Genomic DNA, 8,132 nt, shown 5'->3' with positions numbered 1-8,132 from the left:
AAGGTGTTGTATCATGGTAAGGGGTTGTATCATGGTAAGAGGTTATATCATGGTAAGAGGTTATATCATGGTAAGGGGTTGTATCATGGTAAGAGGTTATATCATGGTAAGGTGTTGTATTGTGGTAAGGGGTTGTATCATGGTAAGGGGTTGTATCATGGTAAGAGGTTATATCATGGTAAGGTGTTGTATTGTGGTAAGGTGTTGTATTGTGGTAAGGTGTTGTATCATGGTAAGGGGTTGTATCATGGTAAGGTGTTATATCATGGTAAGAGGTTATATCATGGTAAGGTGTTGTATCATGGTAAGGTGTTGTATTGTGGTAAGGTGTTGTATTGTGGTAAGGTGTTGTATCGTGGTAAGGAGTTGTATCATGGTAAGAGGTTATATCATGGTAAGGTGTTGTATCGTGGTAAGGGGTTGTATCATGGTAAGAGGTTATATCATGGTAAGAGGTTATATCATGGTAAGGTGTTGTATCATGGTAAGGTGTTGTATTGTGGTAAGGTGTTGTATTGTGGTAAGGTGTTGTATCGTGGTAAGGAGTTGTATCATGGTAAGAGGTTATATCATGGTAAGGTGTTGTATCGTGGTAAGGGGTTGTATCATGGTAAGAGGTTATATCATGGTAAGAGGTTATATCATGGTAAGGTGTTGTATCATGGTAAGGTGTTGTATTGTGGTAAGGTGTTGTATTGTGGTAAGGTGTTGTATCGTGGTAAGGAGTTGTATCATGGTAAGAGGTTATATCATGGTAAGGTGTTGTATCGTGGTAAGGTGTTGTATTGTGGTAAGGTGTTGTATCATGGTAAGGGGTTGTATCATGGTAAGAGGTTATATCATGGTAAGAGGTTATATCATGGTAAGGGGTTGTATCGTGGTAAGGAGTTGTATCATGGTAAGGTGTTGTATCGTGGTAAGGTGTTGTATCATGGTAAGAGGTTATATCATGGTAAGGTGTTGTATCATGGTAAGGTGTTGTATCGTGGTAAGGTGTTGTATCATGGTAAGAGGTTATATCATGGTAAGGTGTTGTATCATGGTAAGGTGTTGTATCATGGTAAGGTGTTGTATTGTGGTAAGGTGTTGTATTGTGGTAAGGTGTTGTATTGTGGTAAGGTGTTGTATCATGGTAAGGGGTTGTATCATGGTAAGGTGTTGTATCGTGGTAAGGTGTTGTATTGTGGTAAGGTGTTGTATCATGGTAAGGTGTTGTATCATGGTAAGGTGTTGTATCGTGGTAAGGTGTTGTATTGTGGTAAGGTGTTGTATCATGGTAAGGGGTTGTATCATGGTAAGAGGTTGTATCATGGTAAGAGGTTATATCATGGTAAGGTGTTGTATCATGGTAAGGGGTTGTATCATGGTAAGGTGTTGTATCGTGGTAAGGTGTTGTATTGTGGTAAGGGGGTATCATGGTAAGGGGTTGTATCATGGTAAGAGGTTATATCATGGTAAGGTGTTGTATCGTGGTAAGGTGTTGTATTGTGGTAAGGTGTTGTATCATGGTAAGGGGTTGTATCGTGGTAAGGTGTTGTATCGTGGTAAGGTGTTGTATTGTGGTAAGGTGTTGTATCATGGTAAGGGGTTGTATCATGGTAAGGTGTTGTATCGTGGTAAGGTGTTGTATTGTGGTAAGGTGTTGTATCATGGTAAGGGGTTGTATCATGGTAAGGTGTTGTATCATGGTAAGGTGTTGTATTGTGGTAAGGTGTTGTATCGTGGTAAGGAGTTGTATCATGGTAAGAGGTTATATCATGGTAAGAGGTTATATCATGGTAAGGTGTTGTATCGTGGTAAGGGGTTGTATCATGGTAAGGTGTTGTATCGTGGTAAGGTGTTGTATTGTGGTAAGGTGTTGTATCATGGTAAGGGGTTGTATCATGGTAAGAGGTTATATCATGGTAAGAGGTTATATCATGGTAAGGGGTTGTATCATGGTAAGAGGTTATATCATGGTAAGAGGTTATATCATGGTAAGGGGTTGTATCATGGTAAGAGGTTATATCATGGTAAGAGGTTATATCATGGTAAGGTGTTGTATCATGGTAAGGGGTTGTATCATGGTAAGAGGTTATATCATGGTAAGGTGTTGTATCGTGGTAAGGAGTTGTATCATGGTAAGAGGTTATATCATGGTAAGGTGTTGTATCGTGGTAAGGTGTTGTATCGTGGTAAGGTGTTGTATCATGGTAAGGGGTTGTATCATGGTAAGGAGTTGTATCATGGTAAGAGGTTATATCATGGTAAGGTGTTGTATCATGGTAAGGAGTTGTATCATGGTAAGAGGTTGTATCATGGTAAGGTGTTGTATCATGGTAAGAGGTTGTATCATGGTAAGAGGTTATATCATGGTAAGAGGTTATATCATGGTAAGGTGTTGTATCATGGTAAGGTGTTGTATCATGGTAAGAGGTTATATCATGGTAAGGTGTTTTATCGTGGCAAGGAGTTGTATCATGGTAAGAGGTTATATCATGGTAAGGTGTTGTATCGTGGTAAGGTGTTGTATCATGGTAAGAGGTTATATCATGTTAAGGTGTTGTATCGTGGTAAGGAGTTGTATCATGGTAAGAGGTTATATCATGGTAAGGTGTTGTATCGTGGTAAGGGGTTGTATCATGGTAAGAGGTTATATCATGGTAAGGTGTTGTATCGTGGTAAGGAGTTGTATCATGGTAAGAGGTTATATCATGGTAAGGTGTTGTATCGTGGTAAGGAGTTGTATCATGGTAAGAGGTTATATCATGGTAAGGTGTTGTATCGTGGTAAGGTGTTGTATCATGGTAAGAGGTTATATCATGGTAAGGTGTTTTATCGTGGCAAGGAGTTGTATCATGGTAAGAGGTTATATCATGGTAAGGTGTTGTATCGTGGTAAGGTGTTGTATCATGGTAAGAGGTTATATCATGTTAAGGTGTTGTATCGTGGTAAGGAGTTGTATCATGGTAAGAGGTTATATCATGGTAAGGTGTTGTATTGTGGTAAGGTGTTGTATCATGGTAAGGGGTTGTATCATGGTAAGAGGTTATATCATGGTAAGAGGTTATATCATGGTAAGGGGTTGTATCATGGTAAGAGGTTATATCATGGTAAGGTGTTGTATTGTGGTAAGGGGTTGTATCATGGTAAGGGGTTGTATCATGGTAAGAGGTTATATCATGGTAAGGTGTTGTATTGTGATAAGGTGTTGTATTGTGGTAAGGTGTTGTATCATGGTAAGGGGTTGTATCATGGTAAGGTGTTGTATCGTGGTAAGGTGTTGTATTGTGGTAAGGTGTTGTATCGTGGTAAGGTGTTGTATTGTGGTAAGGTGTTGTATCATGGTAAGGGGTTGTATCATGGTAAGAGGTTATATCATGGTAAGGTGTTGTATCATGGTAAGGTGTTGTATCATGGTAAGGTGTTGTATCACGGTAAGAGGTTATATCATGGTAAGGTGTTGTATCATGGTAAGGTGTTGTATCATGGTAAGGTGTTGTATCATGGTAAGAGGTTATATCATGGTAAGGTGTTGTATCGTGGTAAGGTGTTGTATCGTGGTAAGGTGTTGTATCATGGTAAGGGGTTGTATCGTGGTAAGAGGTTATATCATGGTAAGGTGTTGTATCATGGTAAGGTGTTGTATCATGGTAAGGTGTTGTATCATGGTAAGGTGTTGTATCATGGTAAGGTGTTGTATCACGGTAAGAGGTTATATCATGGTAAGGTGTTGTATCATGGTAAGGTGTTGTATCATGGTAAGGTGTTGTATCATGGTAAGAGGTTATATCATGGTAAGGTGTTGTATCGTGGTAAGGTGTTGTATCGTGGTAAGGTGTTGTATCATGGTAAGGGGTTGTATCGTGGTAAGAGGTTATATCGTGGTAAGGTGTTGTATCGTGGTAAGGGGTTGTATCATGGTAAGAGGTTATATCATGGTAATAGGTTATATCATGGTAAGGTGTTGTATCATGGTAAGGTGTTGTATCATGGTAAGGTGTTGTATCGTGGTAAGGTGTTGTATCGTGGTAAGGTGTTGTATCATGGTAAGGGGTTGTATCGTGGTAAGAGGTTATATCGTGGTAAGGTGTTGTATCGTGGTAAGGGGTTGTATCATGGTAAGAGGTTATATCATGGTAAGAGGTTATATCATGGTAAGGTGTTGTATCATGGTAAGGGGTTGTATCATGGTAAGAGGTTATATCATGGTAAGGTGTTGTATCGTGGTAAGGAGTTGTATCATGGTAAGAGGTTATATCATGGTAAGGTGTTGTATCGTGGTAAGGTGTTGTATCGTGGTAAGGTGTTGTATCATGGTAAGGGGTTGTATCATGGTAAGGAGTTGTATCATGGTAAGAGGTTATATCATGGTAAGGTGTTGTATCATGGTAAGGAGTTGTATCATGGTAAGAGGTTGTATCATGGTAAGGTGTTGTATCATGGTAAGGGGTTGTATCATGGTAAGAGGTTATATCATGGTAAGAGGTTATATCATGGTAAGGTGTTGTATCATGGTAAGGTGTTGTATCATGGTAAGAGGTTATATCATGGTAAGGTGTTTTATCGTGGCAAGGAGTTGTATCATGGTAAGAGGTTATATCATGGTAAGGTGTTGTATCGTGGTAAGGTGTTGTATCATGGTAAGAGGTTATATCATGTTAAGGTGTTGTATCGTGGTAAGGAGTTGTATCATGGTAAGAGGTTATATCATGGTAAGGTGTTGTATCGTGGTAAGGGGTTGTATCATGGTAAGAGGTTATATCATGGTAAGGTGTTGTATCGTGGTAAGGAGTTGTATCATGGTAAGAGGTTATATCATGGTAAGGTGTTGTATCGTGGTAAGGAGTTGTATCATGGTAAGAGGTTATATCATGGTAAGGTGTTGTATCGTGGTAAGGTGTTGTATCATGGTAAGAGGTTATATCATGGTAAGGTGTTTTATCGTGGCAAGGAGTTGTATCATGGTAAGAGGTTATATCATGGTAAGGTGTTGTATTGTGGTAAGGTGTTGTATCATGGTAAGGGGTTGTATCATGGTAAGAGGTTATATCATGGTAAGAGGTTATATCATGGTAAGGGGTTGTATCATGGTAAGAGGTTATATCATGGTAAGGTGTTGTATTGTGGTAAGGGGTTGTATCATGGTAAGGGGTTGTATCATGGTAAGAGGTTATATCATGGTAAGGTGTTGTATTGTGGTAAGGTGTTGTATTGTGGTAAAGTGTTGTATCATGGTAAGGGGTTGTATCATGGTAAGGTGTTGTATCGTGGTAAGGTGTTGTATTGTGGTAAGGTGTTGTATCGTGGTAAGGTGTTGTATTGTGGTAAGGTGTTGTATCATGGTAAGGGGTTGTATCATGGTAAGAGGTTATATCATGGTAAGGTGTTGTATTGTGGTAAGGAGTTGCATCATGGTAAGAGGTTATATCATGGTAAGGTGTTGTATCATGGTAAGGTGTTGTATCATGGTAAGGTGTTGTATCACGGTAAGAGGTTATATCATGGTAAGGTGTTGTATCATGGTAAGGTGTTGTATCATGGTAAGGTGTTGTATCATGGTAAGAGGTTATATCATGGTAAGGTGTTGTATCGTGGTAAGGTGTTGTATCGTGGTAAGGTGTTGTATCATGGTAAGGGGTTGTATCGTGGTAAGAGGTTATATCATGGTAAGGTGTTGTATCATGGTAAGGTGTTGTATCATGGTAAGGTGTTGTATCATGGTAAGGTGTTGTATCATGGTAAGGTGTTGTATCACGGTAAGAGGTTATATCATGGTAAGGTGTTGTATCATGGTAAGGTGTTGTATCGTGGTAAGGTGTTGTATCATGGTAAGAGGTTATATCATGGTAAGGTGTTGTATCATGGTAAGGTGTTGTATCATGGTAAGGTGTTGTATCATGGTAAGAGGTTATATCATGGTAAGGTGTTGTATCATGGTAAGGGGTTGTATCGTGGTAAGAGGTTATATCGTGGTAAGGTGTTGTATCGTGGTAAGGGGTTGTATCATGGTAAGAGGTTATATCATGGTAAGAGGTTATATCATGGTAAGGTGTTGTATCATGGTAAGGTGTTGTATCATGGTAAGGTGTTGTATCGTGGTAAGGTGTTGTATCGTGGTAAGGTGTTGTATCATGGTAAGGGGTTGTATCGTGGTAAGAGGTTATATCGTGGTAAGGTGTTGTATCGTGGTAAGGTGTTGTATCATGGTAAGAGGTTATATCATGGTAAGGTGTTGTATCATGGTAAGGGGTTGTATCGTGGTAAGAGGTTATATCGTGGTAAGGTGTTGTATCGTGGTAAGGTGTTGTATCGTGGTAAGAGGTTATATCGTGGTAAGGTGTTGTATCATGGTAAGGTGTTGTATCATGGTAAGGTGTTGTATCGTGGTAAGGTGTTGTATCATGGTAAGAGGTTATATCATGGTAAGGTGTTGTATCATGGTAAGGTGTTGTATCATGGTAAGGGGTTGTATCATGGTAAGAGGTTATATCCTTTTAAGAGGTTATATCATGGTAAGAGGTTATATCATGGTAAGGTGTTGTATCATGGTAAGGTGTTGTATCATGGTAAGGTGTTGTATCACGGTAAGAGGTTATATCATGGTAAGGTGTTGTATCGTGGTAAGGTGTTGTATCATGGTAAGGGGTTGGATCATGGTAAGAGGTTATATCATGGTAAGGTGTTGTATCGTGGTAAGGTGTTGTATCGTGGTAAGGTGTTGTATCGTGGTAAGGTGTTGTATCATGGTAAGGTGTTGTATCATGGTAAGAGGTTATATCATGGTAAGGTGTTGTATCGTGGTAAGGTGTTGTATCATGGTAAGGTGTTGTATCATGGTAAGAGGTTATATCATGGTAAGGTGTTGTATCGTGGTAAGGTGTTGTATCGTGGTAAGGTGTTGTATCATGGTAAGGGGTTGTATCATTGTATCAGTGAATTTGGCAAAGTTTACTTCCACTTCTGTGATGGCAGTATTAATGCAGAAACAGATTTCTGATTCTTAGCTCAGCTGAGTAACAACAAAACAGGAACATTTGGAAATGTAAGACTAAAGAGAATGAAACAAAAATAAAGCAGATTAGTGTCAATCACTTTCATGATAACACAATGAAGATCAGCCCCATCAGACATCAAAAAAGCCTCTCAGTTGTTAAATATAATTTAATTATTGATTTTCAACTGAGACTTGCATTATTTTTTGCTGCAGCTGTTTGAACTATGAACCTATGGGACAGTTTTAGTCAGACATTAGTCATGACATCATAAGAACAAGCTATTCTTCCTCTGTGTTTTCCATCATCAGGATGACTCCACCACTCTCCATGAGCTTTAGTTACTAAAATGTAAATCAGATTCTGGCATCAAGTGCTCTGAAAGTTCAGCTAGCCAGACAAATATTGTCACAAATGAAGAACTTCATGTTCAATTTGGAGTTTGGTTCTGAACTTTAGGTTTTTCAGGTGTTGGTCATGCTTCTTTTTTAAGTGTACTTGTTTTGTTTCAGTAATGTAGTGGCTTTTATCATTTCTCTTTCCACCTCTCTTAGTTTACATGTAAATCAGCCTCACCTGTTCCCATTCCAGTCAACTGATTATTTGTCAGAATCTCCTTTCACTAGGCCTATTTCTCTGCTCACGTCTCTCTGCTCTGGTCCTTGTTGTTCCTTCCTGTGTGTTGAGCAATTCATAAGTTTGTTCTCCTTTATCTTTTTTACTAAAATTAACTTTCAGCATGATCCTGCTTCCTTCCTGCCTGCGTTTGGGTCCTATTTCTCAACAAAGATGACAACTATATTGTTGGCAGGTGGAGTTTTACTGAAATATACCAGCTTACTGAATGTTGCATCCAGGCAGTCCTTAGGATGGTGATGTCTGCGTTTTTTGTGACAACTGCCAGTCATTACATAGTTTTAGAGTTGTTAATGTTCATAAATCATATGTCAGGAGGATGCTTTGCAGCGGACATCTAGTGTTCGTTAGTGGTACTGCACTTTAAAATTCCCTATTGCCTTCATTTACTTCAAAAAACTTCCAGTCTATTTTCATGTGTTGTGAGTAAAACAAGCTGTTAATAAACCAAAACTACATTTATTGGAAAATGCAGTTTTAGCTGTCTTGGTTTTTTTTTTTTTTTTTTGCTTCTTGTCCTAA

The sequence above is a fragment of the Girardinichthys multiradiatus genome, chromosome 1 (genome assembly GCF_021462225.1).
Source record: "Girardinichthys multiradiatus isolate DD_20200921_A chromosome 1, DD_fGirMul_XY1, whole genome shotgun sequence".
NCBI classification, from domain to species: Eukaryota; Metazoa; Chordata; class Actinopteri; order Cyprinodontiformes; family Goodeidae; genus Girardinichthys; species Girardinichthys multiradiatus.
Note: the sequence above shows the minus strand (reverse complement) of the source record.